The following is an 18,968-nucleotide window of genomic DNA, read 5'->3' as shown; positions in this document are numbered from 1 at the left end:
AGGGTTTTATTTAAGTTTTTTTGGGGTTTTTTGCTAGAAACAGGGAAAGGCAAATTGGGCTTGGGGATGAGGCACAGTTTTTGCAGAGTTCTGATTGGGGCAAGGAAGGCAATCGTTTTGATGATTTAAATTAAGTGAATGGATAGATCAGACTGGTGAGGAGCTAAGGAGTGCAAGAGAGTCTCAAGAATTCTCCTTAAACAGATGAAAACATGGAAATTTAAACAAATTCAAAGGCAGAGCACAGCAGTTAATGGTTTCTACCTTAATCACTCATTTGTTCAAATTCAGAAAAAGAGACAGGAAAATGATACACTTAACACTAATGAACTTACAATTACTTATAGAAGAACACCATCAAAACATAAAGCCACATGGATCCCAAACAGTGTTGCAAAACCCTAGTCTTTCCTTAGCCAAAAATGCAGAGATAGAATGTACAATGATATGCCAAGGCAATCCCTAGTGTCCAACCCTGAAAATGACTTAGGAATTACATGATATAGACTAGCCCAACCCATTCCCTTGCATCTAGGGGCTGAGCTCATCATGCTAGGATCTGTTTCAACCAATTCTAAACAAAGCACTAAAATCTAGGTAATTAAAACAACTTGCCTCTATAAGGTAGGAAACTGATTCATTCATTAAATTTTCACTTTTTAGTGAATGAATCCTCTAGAAAAAGTAAATAAGTGCCAACATTACATCATCTTTATCCAATTACATCAAGATAGATCAAAAATTACATCAAAAAGAAAAACTAGTCAAACTGGCTGAATTTCTGAGCTGGAAGGTGAAAAATTGAGCAAAAATCCTCTATGCGCCGTGCCAAATCTTCTATGCTTCATGCCACTTTGAGGCTGAGTTTGAGGCACTTCCTAAAGTCCCAATTGAGCCCAAGATAGCTCATTGGAAATCCCTACCTGTCTACTTTCCAACTCAAGTGGAATTTTTCAAATTCGATGTCATTTGCCCCTCCAAAACTGCAATCTTCCAGGACTACTTCTTGTGTGTCAAAATAGGGGCAGAGAGGTCATTTTGTGAGTGTTTTTTACCTCCTGAGGACTCAAAACTTTCCCAAACTTCTGTGACATGCACCAGCAGTCATGATTTTCATGCCAAATCCAATGATGTAAACTTTTTGCAATTTGGAGCTCCCTAGCAAAAGTGTGCGGCACGTGGCGCGACACATAGGGAGAAAAACCTTGTTTTTTGTGCCAAAATTTGTCAAAATGCCAAAAATGCCCCAAATTTCCTGAAATTGGTGTTGGAGCTTCTTCACTAAGTGTCATGCTATGCTAAAGAGGCTTTGGCCAATATCTGAAGATGATCGAGCTCCCTTTGCCTCTTTTCCTTCCTTATTGCCTTCTTTAGTTTTGCCTTTAAATTCCTGATTCGTGCCTTGTAGACCTTGTTCCGTGTCATGTAGTGGAAATCCATGTGTCTTAGAAATGCATGATCCTTATCGACCTTGTCCAACAGTCTCTCCAAGTGGATGCTGATTCTCTCGAGATTGGACTCCCGATCCTCATTAATCTCTTGCTCCAATGACGTGAGCTCAATTCTTCTCCCTTGTGCAGCTTGCCGATTCTCGCGGATGTTTTGTAACTCCATGATTGCTTGCCGATCTTCAAGCTATTTGTTCCTCTACTCCAAGTATTTCATAGTCCACTTAGCTCTCTCCAAGTCAAGGGATAAGGCTTGGATCTCTGTTTGTTGCTCCTGGATGATCTCCCTAAGTTTGGCACTTTGTGGGCCCGTATCTGTATCATCATCATGAATGAGAATGAAGTCGGTCTCTCTTTCACCTGAAGGCCCCTCATCCTGCATTGGACTCTTGACTTTGTCTTGTTCCTATGGTTGTGATGTTAGAAATGAGGCCCCTTCCACACCAGGTGGAGATAACACTCGCTTTGTTGCTACAAACAAATGTCTGGTGCCCCTCTGATATGTGATAAATACCGGCACACTAGCGGTCTCATGGTGCTCATACTGATGAGAAGGTCCACCTGTCTCATGCTTGACCTTTTATAATCCCTATGAAGCTCTGAAGAAGTCACGAGAGATGAAATAATTGCAAGTGATGCCCTGTAATCCAAGCTGATGAACCACCAAAATCTTAATAAGAGCAAAATGATAAACATTTTTAAGTTGCTGCTGAGGGGTTTTATGCTGCACAAGTGTGGTCATCCTCTCTATATTCCGGCAAATGAAATACAGAATGTTCATCATCCGTACCCTAGTGAAATGCATGAGCAACCTGATGTGATAAGCATATAGACAAGAGAACCGTCCCTCACAACTGAAATATTTCATGATCAGTTTCATTAGTGGAGCATATTCATCTTTCAAATATCAGAATGGAAACACTCTCTTGAGCTGCCTCAAGAAACCGGTTTTAATGTATGGCTCATAATGCTGCTGGTCAATCTTCTTCCTCTTGGTCCATGGTTCCCCAATGTTTGGTATGCCGGTTGCTAGTGAAACAGATTCTGGTGTAAGTGTGAAGGTGACACCGGCTAAGGTAGCCTGATCTCCAAGTAAATGTAGCACAAATAGATGAGCCAACTCATGATGAAATTGAACATTAGCCACCTTTTGACAAAACCCATAGCATGACTGATGCTGGAAACAAAACATGGCAAGAGGGCAGGCTTGTAATTTAGTGAGGGTGACTGGTTCTTCTCTGATATATCTACCTCCCCTATGAGGCCTCCAGGGTGCATGTTCCTCCAAGGGGGAGTCACTTTGGGTTTCCATTTCATAATCCGATGAATGCTCAGATGCCATGACTGCTGTTATTCAAACTGCTTTGGAGAAAAAGATGCTGGTGTAGGAAAACTATGATGAACTGCTCTTTTAGTTGATGTGTTCAAATTCTGCCACCAAGGGGAAACAAATGAAACAAAGGACTGTTAGGAATAGGGAAAGTAGTAAGGGATTAGGGACTATTGGGACTATAGTTATTAGGGAAATGTAGGAGGGTTTTGAGGGATTTGATGTATAGGGTTAGGAATTGTTGTGTAGGGTTTGAGGTGTGAGATTGGAGAATTTGGGATAGAGAATTTAGGAGAGGGAATTAATGAGCTTAGTGGGGTACGAAATTATGGAATGATAAATACAAGGGAGGAATGGGAAGGAGGAGTGACAACTTTGGTATCAAAACACTAATTTTGAAACCCACAGCAATTTTCCTTTTGAGGTACTTTGGAGGTAGGGTTTAAGAATTTTGTTTCAATCATTATCAGCCATAAACCACCATAACTTATCACACAATTGGATGAAATACCAAGATAACGACCATACCTAGCAAATCCATGCAAGTTATGGGCAATTTGGAGAAATTTCAAGCAAATTCGGGCTTTCAGGTGTATGCGACGTGCCACATACCCAATGCGCCGTGCCATCCCAGTGCGACGCACCCATTCAGAATTACACTGGACAACTTCTCCCACTGCGCCACGCCTCCCCGATGCGCCGTGCCACATGCTCTATGCACCGCGCCGGCCAAGTTTCCTTCAACTTCTCCCAAATCACACACTAACTCAACCAATTTGCTTTGAGTGGCTTCTCTTTGTTCTTGGCATGCAAATGATATTGATCTTCTTGAAAATATCTTTATAAAGACATGGATTTGATTTTTGACTCTCCAAGACCCATCTTTGTAATGTTTTGGCCTTGGCACTTTTTCCATTTTAATACAACTCTGTTTTTAAATTTCCTTTTTGATTTTTTGACTGAAATGATGAAATTCTTGGCAATTTTTTGCAGGGATAGCTGACATGGAATTTGGCAAAGGAGACTAGGGCTACGCCTGAAGAAATCAACTGAAAAAATTTTGAAAATGTTACAAAAGACAAAATGTTGACTTTTCTTCAAAACAAAGTTTTGAGGGACAGTCATAATCCTTCAATATGATGATGAAATTCACGAAATAGAAAACATGTGTAGAACCTCCCTCTGGCCTGCTGGCATTTGGACACTTTAACGACTCAATTTGTGAAACCCTAGACCTATGATTGACATGAATCTTGTGATCTAGAAACTGAAATAGGACTATAAGTGACTTTAAAACTTGATTTTGATGAACAGACCTGAGCCAGAATGGATAAGGCATGAGGGGTAATGAATGACAAAGCCCTTTCGTCAGATTATGGCATGCCCCTAGCAGAATGCAACTAAGTGAATCGAGCGAGACACCTAAAAATAAAATGCAAAAAGAGAAATGATCTCTGATGGAGGGATGTAAAGACCGACTCTAACAACACCATTACAAAATCCTCTCCAATTTCCCCCAAATGTTCCACCTCCATTGTGCCCTCAGCTACCTGCCCAGCCAAATCCTAATCCTAATAATAGACTTGTTCAATATTTGGAAATTGTCAAAAAACCGCAATATGACTCCACCTCCTTCTAATGTAATGAGCTGTGATTAATATCTGGACAGAACATACTCCTAGAATATGATATAGAGAAACATGGGTAGGTAGACAATGAAAACCTTACCGAAGAGTAGCCTTTAACAAAACACTCTTCATCACTCGTAGTTGTCATTGAAACATAAATGCCTAATAAACTAGTGAAACAACAAGATTCCACTACAACTACGAATGTTGCTCCACCATACTCTGAGAGACTTACTATAGTTAAACTGCCAGTTTATTCTGATTTCGATCTTGTAGGGGGGATTAAGAAATTTATGTATTAAAATTCCTCTTCTCCAGGCTATTCTAGATGTTCTAATTTATGCCAAGACTATTAAGGAAATGTGTGTTAAGAAGCCTAGGAGAAAACCAAAAGCCACTCTGACATTCCACGTGTTAGGAACACTTTCTGACCTTATCCTAGGGAAGCAAGTACCTGTTAGCTATGGCGATCTTGGAAACCAAATAGTTACTATTCAAATCTAGGGGCATAACTTTCCAAACACCCTTGTGGACTTAGGAGCTGCAATAAGTATCTTGACTATAGAAAATTGTGGGACCCTTGGGATTACAACATTTAAACCAACCACCATTATGTTGGAATTGGCTAACAGATCAATAGTCAGACCAGAAGGCACTTTGGAAGACATTATAATCTAGATGTGGATTCCTCAATAGAATTCTTGGTTATCAACCCCAAAAATCGGTTGGATGTACACGCTCTGATACGAGGAAAGGCATGGATGGAAACTATGGATGTGTATATTGAGTGCCAAACAAGAAACATGACAATTTCAAAAGGGAGTGTTGTTAAAAACCTCATCCCACTAGCCATACCTAGCTTATGAATTAATAATTATCAACCATCTCCTCCAAAATATCAGGAAGAAAATCTACGTTCTCCTCTTACTTTAGATGAAGCTCTTACTTTTAAAAGGTAGACTCAAGATGATGTGATTAGTGGTTTTATTAACCAGACATCTACTATTGGAAATCCACCGTGCCAAATGTTAAACGAAATGTTCAATAATGAGGCCCAGGGATATCCATTGAATGTTCCAAATAATGATCATATACTCAAAACTACGGTTTACAACAATACTCCCATTGAAATTGAACCAGAGAATACTTTGAATATCAATGCTAATATGGATGAACTATAGCGTGAAAAATTGATTCAGGTCCTCCAAAAATATAAATAGGCCTTTGCTTGGGAGTATTCTGATATCAAAAGCACTGACCCTCAGTTATGTACACAACATATTTACATTGAAAAAGGTCTGTGCCATTCACCAACCACAAAGAAGAATAAATCCACACCTTAGGGAAATAGTAAAACAGGAACTGTAAAAGCTTCTTGATGTTAATTTTATATATCTTATTTTTGACAACAAGTGGGTTTCACCTCTAGTTGTGGTCCCTAAGAAAAATGGCAAATGGAGAATTTGTGTGGATTACATGGAATTACATAAATATACACAAAAATATCATTTCCCTCTTCATTTTTTACATCAGGTCCTCGATACTCTTGATAGGAAGAATTTTGTTTATTTCCTTGATGGTTTTAGTGGATACAATCAAATCCAAATTGCTCCTAATGATTAAGACAAAACCACATTTACTTATTCATGGGGAGCCCTTGCATACAAATTTTTACCATTTGGGTTGTGTAATGTGCTAGCCACCTTCCAGATAACAATCTTAAGTATTTTTTCTGATTTAATCAGTGAAGGAATTGAACTCTACATGGATGATTTTACCCCCTACGGTAATGAGTTTGAGCAAGCTTTACAGAATGTAGAGAAATTTCTTGAACAATGTATTGCCACTAGACTATGCCTTCGCAATGAAAAATTCCACGTGATGGTGACAAATGGGTTAGTTTTGGGGAATTATATCTCCATTACACGTATCAAAGTTGATCCAACAAAAATTGAGGTAATTCTTACGCTGCCTACTCTGTGAACACATACATAGCTACACAATTTCCTTGCTTATGCTAGTTATTATCGTTGCTTTAAATCACATTTTTCAATGATAACATAACCTTTGTATGTGTTAATGGGAAATGTAGAATTTGAATGGAGTGACAAATGTGATGTTTCTTTTCCATATCTTAGGAAGTTGGTCTCAACAACCCCTGTGTTACGAGGGCCAAATTGGAACTTTCCATTCCATATTTTAGTGGATGCATTTGATACAACAATAGGAGTTGTACTTGGGAAAGAAGAAGACAAAAATCCATATGCTATCTATTATATTAGCAGTAATTTTACATCAGTAGAGCTAAACTACAAAGTGACAGAAAAATATCTTTTAGTTGTTGTTTACTCTATCAATAAATTTCATCACTATATAACAAGATATCCCATTTTTTTATACACCGATCATTTGGCCATTAGATATTTAGCCAATAAACTTATTACTAATGGTTGAATAACACGTTGGTTTTTGTTATTATAATAATTTGACATTACCATAAAATGTCGGCTAGGGAAGGAGAACCTAGTCACAAATTTTTAATCCAGAATCCCTATAATAACTGACTCTTCACTTGTGGAATCTCAGTTTCCAGATGAAAACCTATTTGTTGTAATAGTCAAAACACCTTGGTATGAATATGTGAAAAGCTATCTCAAAGCATGGAAACCACCATCACATTTACCATCTCGAGAAAGGAAGCTCATTGTTCAACGTAGTGCCCAATTTTCCTAGATTGATGGATATATCTTTTACATGGCTGATCTTCAAATCCGTAGATGCATCAGGGAAGATGAGATTTATGATATCCTTAAGGATTTCCATGATGAACAATGTGGTGGGCATTTTCTTGATCAGAGGAATGGGCATAAAGTATTGCAAATGGGCTACTATTGGCCCACGATATTTAAGGAGGCTAAAAACTGTGTCTAGAGTTTTGATAACTGTCAGAGAATGGGTCAACCCATTCAAGCTGATGAAATGCCCCTACAGATTCAAATTGCACTTGAACCCTTTGAAATATGGGCATTATATTTTGTGGGCCCCTTTAATCCACCTTTGAACCAAAAGACATATAATTTGGTCTGTAGAGATTATGTGACTAAATGGGTGGAAGTGGTAGCTCTCTCAAAAGATACAGAAGAGGCAGTTATTAACTTTCTATTTGAACTATTCGTGTGATATGGATTTCCTAGAGAGGTCATCATATATGGAGGTTCACAATCACTACCCACAATATTTCTGTCATAATGCAAAAATATCACATCAAATAGAGGGTTACTTCCCCTTACCATCCTAAAGAGAATGGATAGGTGGAAAGTACCAATAAATTTTTGGAGGCGGCTCTAACCAAAATTCTATCCACCAATTGTCGAAACTAGGCTACTAGGCTTCCTGTGGCCTTATGGGCCTACCAAATAGCTTGGCACAACACTATTTGTTATTCACCATACCAGCTCATTTTTCAGAAGGAACCCATTTTCTCGATAGAATTTGAAATTAGGAATCTCAAAACTGCAAGGGAAGTCATACTGGATCTAACGGAAGCACATCAATATTGCCTGCAACAACTTAATGAATTAGATGAAATATGCCTAGCATCCTTAAAGTGCACAACTATTGTTCAACAACAGAGGGCCAAATGGAATGATGACCTTATCAAGAAGAAACCTTTTCAAAAAGGCGATTGGGCACTATTTTATGATTGCATATTCTATGATTTCCGGGGGAAGCTTCAAACTAGATGGATGGGACCATATGAGGTCATCGAATTTCATGACAATAGTACTATGAGACTTACTACCATTGAAGGGTCTCACATATCTAGTAATAATAATAAATAAATAAACTTGATAATACAATAACAAAACATGGGGAATGTTCTTCCCTTACCTCATAGTTGTTGTTCCCTTAGGTCACATTTATTTTTCCCTTAGGTCGTAGTTGGGGTTCCCTTAGGTCATAGTTGTTGTTCCTTTATGTCACAACTTTTGTTCCCTTGGTCGCAGTTGTTGTTCCCTCAGGTCACAATTGTTGTTCCCTTACGTCACATTTGTTGTTCCCTTAGGTCACAATTTTTGTTCCTTATGTCACAACTATTGTTCCTTGGTCGTGGTTGTTGTTCCCTTAGGTCACATTTCTTGTTCCCTTAGGTCGCATTTTTTTCTCCCAGGTCATAGTTGTTGTTCCCTTATGTCATATTTGTTTTTCACTTGGTCACATCTGTTGTTACCTTGACACAATTGTTATTTCCCTTTTCACAATTGTTATTCCCTTAGTTGCAGTTGTTGTTCCCTCAGTCATAGTTGTTATTCCCTTAGCAACATCCGTTGTTCCCTTGTCACATATGTTGTTCCCTTAGTCATCGTCACTGTTTCCTTTGTCAGAGTTACTATTCCTTTGGCTACAGTTGTTTTTTCCTTGGTCACGATTGTTGTTCCATTTAGTTTTAACTATTTTTCCGACACTAAGTTGTTTTTTTTTTAAATTGTTTCTTTGATTTTGAATCCCTCCTTTGAATGATGGTAAAATTCATAACCTTCTTGAATGATTTCCATTAGAAAATATATCATAATAAAATTATAAAGTAGACTTCAAAAAACTACCAAAGCTCTGAAACAATCCTGCTATTATAAGTTTATAAAGATATTTATCTTACACTTCTTCAAAATACCACTGGAAGAGTTTCTATTTTTGTTCAAAAGTTTCTTCTAATTCTTTGATCTACTTAAAAAACAATTTGGGTAGAAAAATGGCGAACTAAAAAGGTAATCACTGTGATGATTTTTACACCACCCCTAACTCTTAAGGAGTTGATAAGCCACCCCATTGACTGATATTTTATCATAATAAGACAATAAAGGAAGATAATGGACAAAGGTTAGGAGGTCTCATCATGAGCTGACCTACCACAATCACAAGATTCAATGTGTCGGCATTACTGCTCTGGTCACCAAGCTAGGGTAATGGCCTTCAATCATCATATTGCAAGACAAGAGGTCTCAACATGAGCTAGCTTGTTCATCTCACTATCTTTAGTGAATGGAATTGTTATCAGCTGGTTACCATGCTGGAAGAATGACATTTTTTTCAATAGTTAAGGAATACTAAAAAGTTGTGAATATTTAAAAAAAATTGAAATGGGATAGTGGCATAGAAATGGGCTAAAAGGCAACCATTTCGAGGCTATACAAACCTACTCGCAACATAGGACATGCCTGTGGTATTGAAGTACATTCCAAATTTCCATTAAAAAATAGCCATTTTTCTTTCCTTTAACAATAGAAAAGGAAAATCATGGAATTAATATAAGGGCTTATTTATTTCCCTTGGAAGGTGGTAACGATGAATGTGTATCAATAATTACTTCTTATTCTATATGTCAGGAATGTAAGTCTTCGGGAATTATTAAATATAATTTAATTTTTTTTTATCATTTTCTTCTAAAGGCAAGTTTTCAATGAAAATCCATTTTACCAATGATTGGAGCCTAAAGGTCATTTCCACATGCTTTTTTGTGATTTTTTTAATACCTTGGGTGTCGAAAATATCTTGTTTTGTCAGCACAATCCACGATCAATCCCTCCAATAAATGAGTCTCACACCTCGTCATTATTTCCCTTTCCTTGGAAGTTAATACATCATGCTAAATTAATGTGTTCCTATCTACAGAAGTCATGTCAATTATCTGTTGAATTATGTATAATAAATGGTGGAGGACGGCCTTCAATTTATTTGGGGGGTGAAAACATTAAAAATATATCGAAGATTTGTAAACTCTACAACAATCATTGTATGTTATGTTATTTTGAATTTCTTACTACTGCATAGTATATCTGACCCTTGATTTTCTAAGCTTGTTGTTTATAGTTTGTTTACAACATTGCTTCTTGAATAAACAATGAAAATGGGTCATCAATCAATACACAGTGAAACTATACAATTGTGTGTTTCAGAATAGGCACAAAGCATTTTGGATTATGTGGGATGGAAAAAATATTTCCTCCGGTTGCAAGGTTTTGATAGTGAAGTGGCCTTACAGTTCATAAGGAATCTGAACAGTGGAATGAAAAAACTCAAAGGCATTCAAATTTAGGTTAATGAAGATGTACTGGCTGAAGTAATAGCCCTACATTTGGAAGGAGAGAAATGGTTTGAGATGCACACTCCATTACAAAGCACAACATTTTTTTTTGTAAATCATGGGGAAGAATTTGTAAGGAAAGGGAAGGGGTAAAACCCTACTTCATTTTTGGAAACATGGAAGGAACTTGCAGGAGTGGTCCAAATATATATCACATGTGATGGATGGCACGATGTGGTAAGAGGATGACAACTAAAGCTGCTGGAAGCACTAAGACAAAAGGTGACTTTGAACCTACCCTATTTTCTGAGTTCACTTTTGTATGAAACCATTGTGAAACTTAAAAGGTCCAAGAATCAGCCTTCGATGGTGAGCCACCATGGACTGATAAAATTAATAATTGTCAAAAACCTGAACCAATGAAAGTTAAATTGGATGAAATTATTGGGAATTCCAGATACTTTACCAAGAGAGGAAGAACCCAACGAGGAACCCGAACATATTCTAGTTGATGATAAGAACTTGGGAGAAGCTGAAGAAATTTAGAATGTCACAGTTGAATGGACTCCAAATATCCCTGATTCCCAATAATTCATGAGGAAAAAAAAGAGTATGGCATCTCTCTTGGCCTCCTTACCTAGAAAAGGAGAAGTTTAGTTAGGTTGGCTAAATCTCGGGACTCCATACACCTTTCAGAACAATTATTGAAAGACAGTGAACCTCGAAATCATGAGGAAGACCCTCCTCAAGAACTTGAAATGGAGTCAGCCCAAGTCTTATATCGGCTGGAAACCTTTCTGTATTCAATGAAATTTGAAGCTACTGCAGATTGTTCAAAGGGTTCTCCTGAACATATGACATCACCCATATCCCCAGCCTATCCTCACGATTCTGTCACTACTGTTATTTTTTAGCCTTTAAGAGAGCCTGAATTATTAAAGAATGATTTATTGACTCCATCGCAAGAATTCGGCAACCATCCCCTTCTGAAAAGTTACAGTCACCTCAAGAAAATATGGAGCAAAACTCCAATGGAAATTCTCCCAAGTAGAAACCTTGCTGAATCCATAACTGAGGATATAATTGAGCCTACTAAGGAACTGGTGACTAAAAATCTAGCCTCCATTGTTGTTGTTCCCTCTCCGCTAGTTACCTTAGACAAAAAAATTACACAGAGGACTAATAGTGGATTAAGAGACAAACAAGAGGACAAGAATAGTAAAGAGATGGAGAGATTAAAGAAATAAAGCAGGAAGTTCAAGAGAATGGGACCCAAACTGAGATTGGAAATCTTGTTGTTTCTTCTATTGTAGGGACTCAGACTGAGTCAAAAAATTATACTATTGAAGTCAGAACTCAAATAGAGATGCCAACTTCCACTACAAGAGGAATACAGACTTAACGTATCCCTCCATATACTCCTTTGATTGTGGAACCTACAATCTAAGTCTTGAATAGGAAAATGGAAGAAAAACGAGGAACCATAACATGATATGAAAGGGAATTAGTTCCCCAGATAGAACATCATGAGTTATTACAAAAAAATCAAGGCATTAATAGTCACACAAGATGAAATGTATGCCAAGTTGCAAGCAACAAGGGGAAGATTAAAACTCTGGAAAAAGGACTTGAAAAAGCAATAGAAAAAATAAAAAAGGTATGTTCTTTATACTTAGACACCTTGGCATGCAGATCCCAAGCTAGGAACTACACTTTATTTTTGTTGGAGTGATATGTATTGCTCAAGGTCATGGCTATCTCATCTAGGAAACCTTATGAATTTAGTAAATTTTCAGATTTTATTCACTCCTTTCATAAACAAGATGATAACACACAGTATTTCCTCTGTGAGCTATACATGCATAATCATGCATAATTTCTTTCTGGAAGATTAAAGACATGAGAACACTACCCTTTCATAGAGGATGTACAATTTCAAGCATTCATATCCTTTTCTAAAAATCACATTACATGGGAAAAATCTTATAACATGCTCCAAAGAAGAGAACTTGGCCTCGACCTCTAGGTTAGAGGAGAACAATGAAGTCCTTCATGCACGCTCATCCTCCACAAGATATTAATGGAGAAACCTAGGGTTATCAAATCTTTAGCACCCATCGATAATGATGTATTGAAGTCAGGGTTAGAATATCTATTGTATGTTAAGTTTGGGGCTCTTCAGGGAGCCAAACAGAGGTGGGAGGCCTCAACCATGGAAATAAAAAATAGGGAGCCCTTCAATCATCAAAATTTTGAAGCTGCAATGGATAAGGTAGAAAACTATGCCCACATCGTATTATAAGAGGGCCCTAAATGGATAGGATATAGATACATGTACCCAATAATTTGGTTCCCTCAAAAATATTATAAGGCTGAGTATGAATTGACCAAAGAAGGTAACTATGTCTCTCTCCAAGACATTCGAAGCAGGAATGGTTTCCAACATTATGGAGAGGGTTCTCACCCAACTTACTCTTTAACTGCTCTCCATGTTAATCATTTGTTTGCATGAGGTTATGCAAACATGTAAGCAAGGCAGAGATGTTAGGCTCCAAAATTGACACATTTTATTACTTTGTTTCCTTATCCTTTCATTAGTTTTTTAAGTCTTTTATGTATATAATATGGTAATTTATGTGTTGTGAACTTTAGAAAGAAGTTAATAAAGTGTTTCATCATTTTATTCTCTAAACAAATTGATTTAACCATGAAAATATGAGTTACGTTTGGAATTTGAAATTATAGCTTATAGGGATTCTGATCAGCAGATGTTGTTCCTTAGATAGATGGACAAGAGAGAGTTACATGGAGTTTCTCAGGTTAGTTGTGACTTGAATAAGAGATATTAACAATCATCATGGAAAGACCAACTGTGAACAATATTTTTGTAATCTATTTCGAGGGAACTCAAATATTTTGTATCTCGAATTGAGCATCCTAGGAGTCTTTAATTTCTCACGATCGCTCCTTTATTTTTAATTATAGACTTGGTTGTAATTATAAAATAGAGGAATAAAGCTTCGAGTAAAAAATATTTTACTATTATTCCCATGTTTATGCTTTGAGCTTTTATAGACATTATAACATTGTTGTTGATTAATATAATGGAGACTTAGACAATTTAGCTTTAATTCTTGCACTGATTTCTCTCTAAGGGGGTTGAATTCCAATGATCATGGGCCCAATCTGGCCTCTTTTTATTATTAAATTTACATTTCAATTTTTTCATTCCTCTTCTACAATTATTCGATTTCCTTCCGAAATTGATCATAAATTACTAAATTATTCATTAGAGTGATAGTTGCTACAACAATTTGAGTGAATATAATTAGAATTAGATTTATGATAAGTTGATTTTCTGAGGTGTTATTAATTATGTCACTTCTTATGATTGACAAAGAATGTTTAAGAGCAAGGTGTGATATTTCCTTTAGAATATTTCTTTCTAGTGAAGCGTGTTGTTTTTTTCTTGTACCTACAGTTTCTAAGGAAATAACTTGTGCTTAACATAATTGTTTTTATAAGGTTTAATTTTTAAATTATTTTTGATAAGCTCTCGATTTTTTGAATTCATGAAGTTGTGTGTAAATTTCTTATTTTAATAAATCTTAGTTATTTCTTATGTTTTCATGCATTTACCTTTCAATAGGACTAGATGGACTAGGTTAAATAAATGTTATTCTTTGAACATACAATGCAGACAACCTTGAAATAACTAGTTGAGTTCCAGGTTGACAATTTAATGTTTAAAGGTATGTTGGTTTTTTTAAAGAATGACTAAATAACTCAACATTTCTCCCATGTGGGCCTCCCCCCTCTCCCTTCTCTCCTCATTAGTCCTCACCATAGCTCATGCCTCGATCCCATTTTTAATACCTTCTGGACTCCATACGCTTTTGAGCCTCCAAGCTCTCATCTCCCTCCTTATCTCTCCAACTGCCTTCCCACTCCTCACTCCTCCTTCCTCTATGCCCAAAGCTATTTTGTTCAAATTAAGTTGGCTCCTTTCAACTCTCGAGACTTGTGGTGGCCCACCACAAGTCCCCTTCTCCCCTTATTACTCTGTTTCCCCTCTTAAAAAGCTCAAGGGCTCTTATGATCCCTCCCACAACCAAATTTGTGAATAGTTTTTAATATTTTAATTAAACAATGTTTTTTTATATTTTTATATTTTTCAATTAATTCTTTAATAATTATTTTTATTATTTCTAAAATTTAATTAATTAGTAATTTAATTTGGTAAAAGCATGTTAATGTGTCTCATTATATGGTAAAAGCAAAAAAGTACTCAAATGAAAAAAAGATAAAAAAATAATAATATAAGAATATTAATTAAATGAGTTGAGTTTCATACTTGTTAATTACAAAAAATAAATGCTAAATTTGTAACAAAGCTAACTCACAATAAATTTTGGTAAAAGCTATAGTGAACCTATTTAATGGGTTTAGAAAATATAAATAATGTTATAAAAAGTAAATACTAAATTTGCAAATAAGTCAACTGATAGCAAATATTGGTAAAAATTATGGTTAATCACTCACAAAATAAAAATAACTTTATGTAAAGTTAAATGAAATGCTAAAACTCTTTAAAAATATATATAAAAATAGAAGTAGAATTTCTAAACAAATAATTTTATATATTATATTTTGAATAATACAAAATACTTTATTATAATCATAATTAAAAATTTTATTATAAAAAATATAAAATATATTTTAAAAATTTTCAAAAAATAATTTTAACATTTTGTTATATGTTATTTTCAAATTTCTATTAAAAAAAATTGATTTTATAAACTTGAAAGGGTAGTTTCTTGGGTCACGGTTTTATATATACGAAAATATGATCATTTTTACTAGTATTTTAATAATAATTAAAAAATATGCTTACTTTTTATTTTTAAATTTGTTTAGCAATCTTTAGAATGTTTACAACACATCTCTTAAAGAAATTGGAATTAAAAACCATAAATCAATAGAGAAATGGGGGGTCGCGGTTTTGTCACTACTTAAAAATTTATGTAAAATATTAATGATACCTTTTAAAGAAAATGAATAAATTAGATAAAAATTATATATTAAATTTTAGAAAAAATATGACATGAAATTGAATTTAAATTGACATGTTTTGTCTTATTTTACCACCACCTAGTTTTTGATGATTTTGTAAATTTAAGAGTAAACATTCCAACTCCATTTATTTTTATAAAACTTCTTTGCCACAAAAAGGGAAAAAGTGATACACATTATTTAGTTAATTTAATATTTTAAATAAATTTTATTCTTTATAGTTTTGTTTTAATTTGTGTATATTAATAATTTAATTTAATTTAAAGTATTTTGTTACTAAAGATATAAAAATTTGAAAATATAGTTTGAAATTAGAAATCTATTTAATTATATATTAATAATTTGTATATATTAATTTTAATGTGTACATATTAATAAAATACCAAAATTATGTTGAGACTTGTATTTTCCAGAACTCTAACAATTTTGACACCTCAACTTTGGAGAGCCCTATGTTGAGTTCTACTTGGAAAAATGAAGCCCGAGATTGCTATTTAGAAATCTAATATTATGGAGAATGATTTGGGCATATTGACGCAACAAAATCTTCATATTTAGTATGCCTAGAAATTAGTAGAAGTTGAGGATTTGAATTTGCAACCAAAATTAGTTTCCTGGGTTTTCATTTAAGCATTTTCATTTTCCAAAACTCATGTTGTTGCAAATTGGTTTGAAGAAAACGCTCTTGACACATTAAAGTCTTGAAATGGATAAATGGGAAGTACAATTTTCTATTTTATTTTATTTTATTTGTTTTAATCTGAGTTGGAGGAATTTATTTTTCAAATTTTCTATTTTCAAATTGATTGGAAAATATATTCATTTCAATTTGAATTTTTATTAGTTTGTGTAAGAGTTTGTTGAAGAGGATGAGGAAAACAAATCGTATAGAATTTTTATTGCACCAATAAAGGAAATAAACAGGATTTGCATATCCAAAATAGATGGATCCAAAACTTCTTCCACAACTTTCCATTTTGGGATTCCTTGTGTAAATTATAAACAATGTATTGGAGAATGAGGAAAATGGTTCCTCTTCTCCACAACTTAGAGGCTCTAGGAACTTTTGTAAGGAGATCAACTATGAGGATATTGGAAGTTTTCTTTTGAAAATTCTTTGTGTATGGGGTGGAACTAAGAAATTTATAATTTTTCCTTCTATTAGAAGAGTTGATCATTTTAAGGAGATTGTTGGAGATCCATTTGGGAAACAAAGTGAAGGGATCCAGGTTCACCTATTTGCATTTTGAATAATTTTATTTATAATGAGAAATTCATTGACATAATGGTGGATTTATGTAAATTACTTCATATTATGCACTTATGTTAAATATGAATGTTTGTTTTGCCGATCATCTTTCTGGTCTATTGGTCTGATGGATTTGTTGTTGATTTTCTCTTTGCCCATGTGCATAAATCAAATTTCTAAGTAACTATTTGCTCAAACATTCACTATATTAATTTGATTTAGATGCCCTTGGAATTAAGTGAACTATTTCCTAGTGTTAATGCTTAATCATTCACTGTCTTAAGCCTCCAAACATAACATGTTTTTTAATTACAATATTAGCTATTAGAACTATTTCATTACCCAGATATTCATCATAAAATAAAACATGTTAAATCACTAATCATTTAAATTTGTCTTGCTCTCAATTGGGATTATATCTACATATTCCTAATTAAGATACATTTATTTTTGTCACTTTCATCTTAGATTAGATTTGCATTTATATATAATCATTGCATTTTAGAAGTCCCCGTACACAAGGGGAAAACTATAGTGTGGCTTGGATGAGCCCTCAAATTAGCTTAAGGACTACTTCCTTGCAAGCATGAAGCAAGAAGGTATGTTCAATTTCTCTCTCCTTGTTTATGGTTAATTAGAAAAATCACAAGTTGGCAAGGAGAGAGAGGAGGTAATTGGACCCAATACAAGTAGTTGGATCCATCATTTAAATTGACAAGGGCCTGATTTGGGACTTTTACTGGGTGGCCTTCCCAAATGTTGATGAAGCCATTTTTGGCCATAAACAACTCTATAAATTTGATTCCAAAAGACTACACGCAAAACCTTAATTTGATTTCCAATCATGCTGCCAACCTATTCTTGATTACATGTTCACCATTAACCATTATTACTCATATGAATCATGTTATGACAATAGAATGCTCCAAGTCTTTCTCCATGCAGATGCATTACTATATGCACATAGTAAATCCTTGTGAATCTACCATATCATTATTTAATATTTATTTAATCTCTTTCATTTTCATCATTCCTATGATATATTAATTATCATATGACAACTTCTCAAAACATTAAATAAAATTATTAAAAATAGTAAGAGGTAAGTTAAGAAATCCCCCCTCATAGTTATGGTTGCATCACTCAAACATAAACTTTTGCAATTCTATTAGGCTCCTATTGGGAATCTCGTCACCATCCTACATGTCTATCTTGGATGTTTATGATGCAGGAGCACTTGAATGAAGAGGCAACAACTGGGAGTTGGTCCTTGTTTTTTGTTTTTTTTTCTTGTTCTATTTTGACAAATAGAGAGGGAAACATCTCAAATTTCTATTTTATATAGTTTCATTATGTGTTATTGTAAATAAAGGCTAAATCAACCATTTTTAGCTTTGATTTAGACAAGATAGGACTAGATGGGAATTAGTTGAGAAAACTGTCTCAAAACTGAAAAAGACAGTTCCTCGAACTGCAAGAGGAATTGCCTCTGATGTATTAAAAAGAAAACAAGAAGGAAGGTGAAAGGGGGGGGGGGGGGGGGGGGGGGGGGAGGATTGAGGATAGGATTGAGGAGAGCGAGGACCAAGAATTGTGTGTGGATTTCATCGGGAATAGAGGTATTTAATGTTGTAAGCATGTTCAAGGCCGAGACTCCATATTATTGTTGAATTTGTGAATAATTTATGTTGTCTGTGTGAATTTCTTTACTAGACCCATGGAAATCATATTGTGCATGCTTTCCCATCTGTTTGTTTGTATCTAAAATCTATGATTGCCTTTTTCTGTAAGAATCAACAAATGCATTTCCATCTTTTATCATCGAAAACCTAGAGACAAAGACAAATTTAGTGTTGTTTAACTCCGTGAGTGAAAATCCCATTTACACATAGAAATCACGCAAAAACACTTAGCGGATCCATAAAACAGATTTGAAGTATTATAATCGGGAGTTTTGAGTCATATCAGTTCTGGACTCATAATAGCCTCGCACCACAGGAACGGTGTATGACAAAGGCCTACTCCAAACCCTGGAGATATGCAATTTCTAACACATCACATCAGTGTTCGAGAGTGGAAGTGGTGAAGTGTTAGCAGTGTGATCACCAATAGCGATTAGTGTTAATCACATCAGACACTTGCCAAAGGAAAATGCTGA

This window comes from Pinus tabuliformis, chromosome 6 (genome assembly GCF_031772625.1).
Source record: "Pinus tabuliformis cultivar Carrire ecotype Pingquan chromosome 6, CPIR1, whole genome shotgun sequence".
Lineage (NCBI taxonomy): Eukaryota > Viridiplantae > Streptophyta > Pinopsida > Pinales > Pinaceae > Pinus > Pinus tabuliformis.
Note: the sequence above shows the minus strand (reverse complement) of the source record.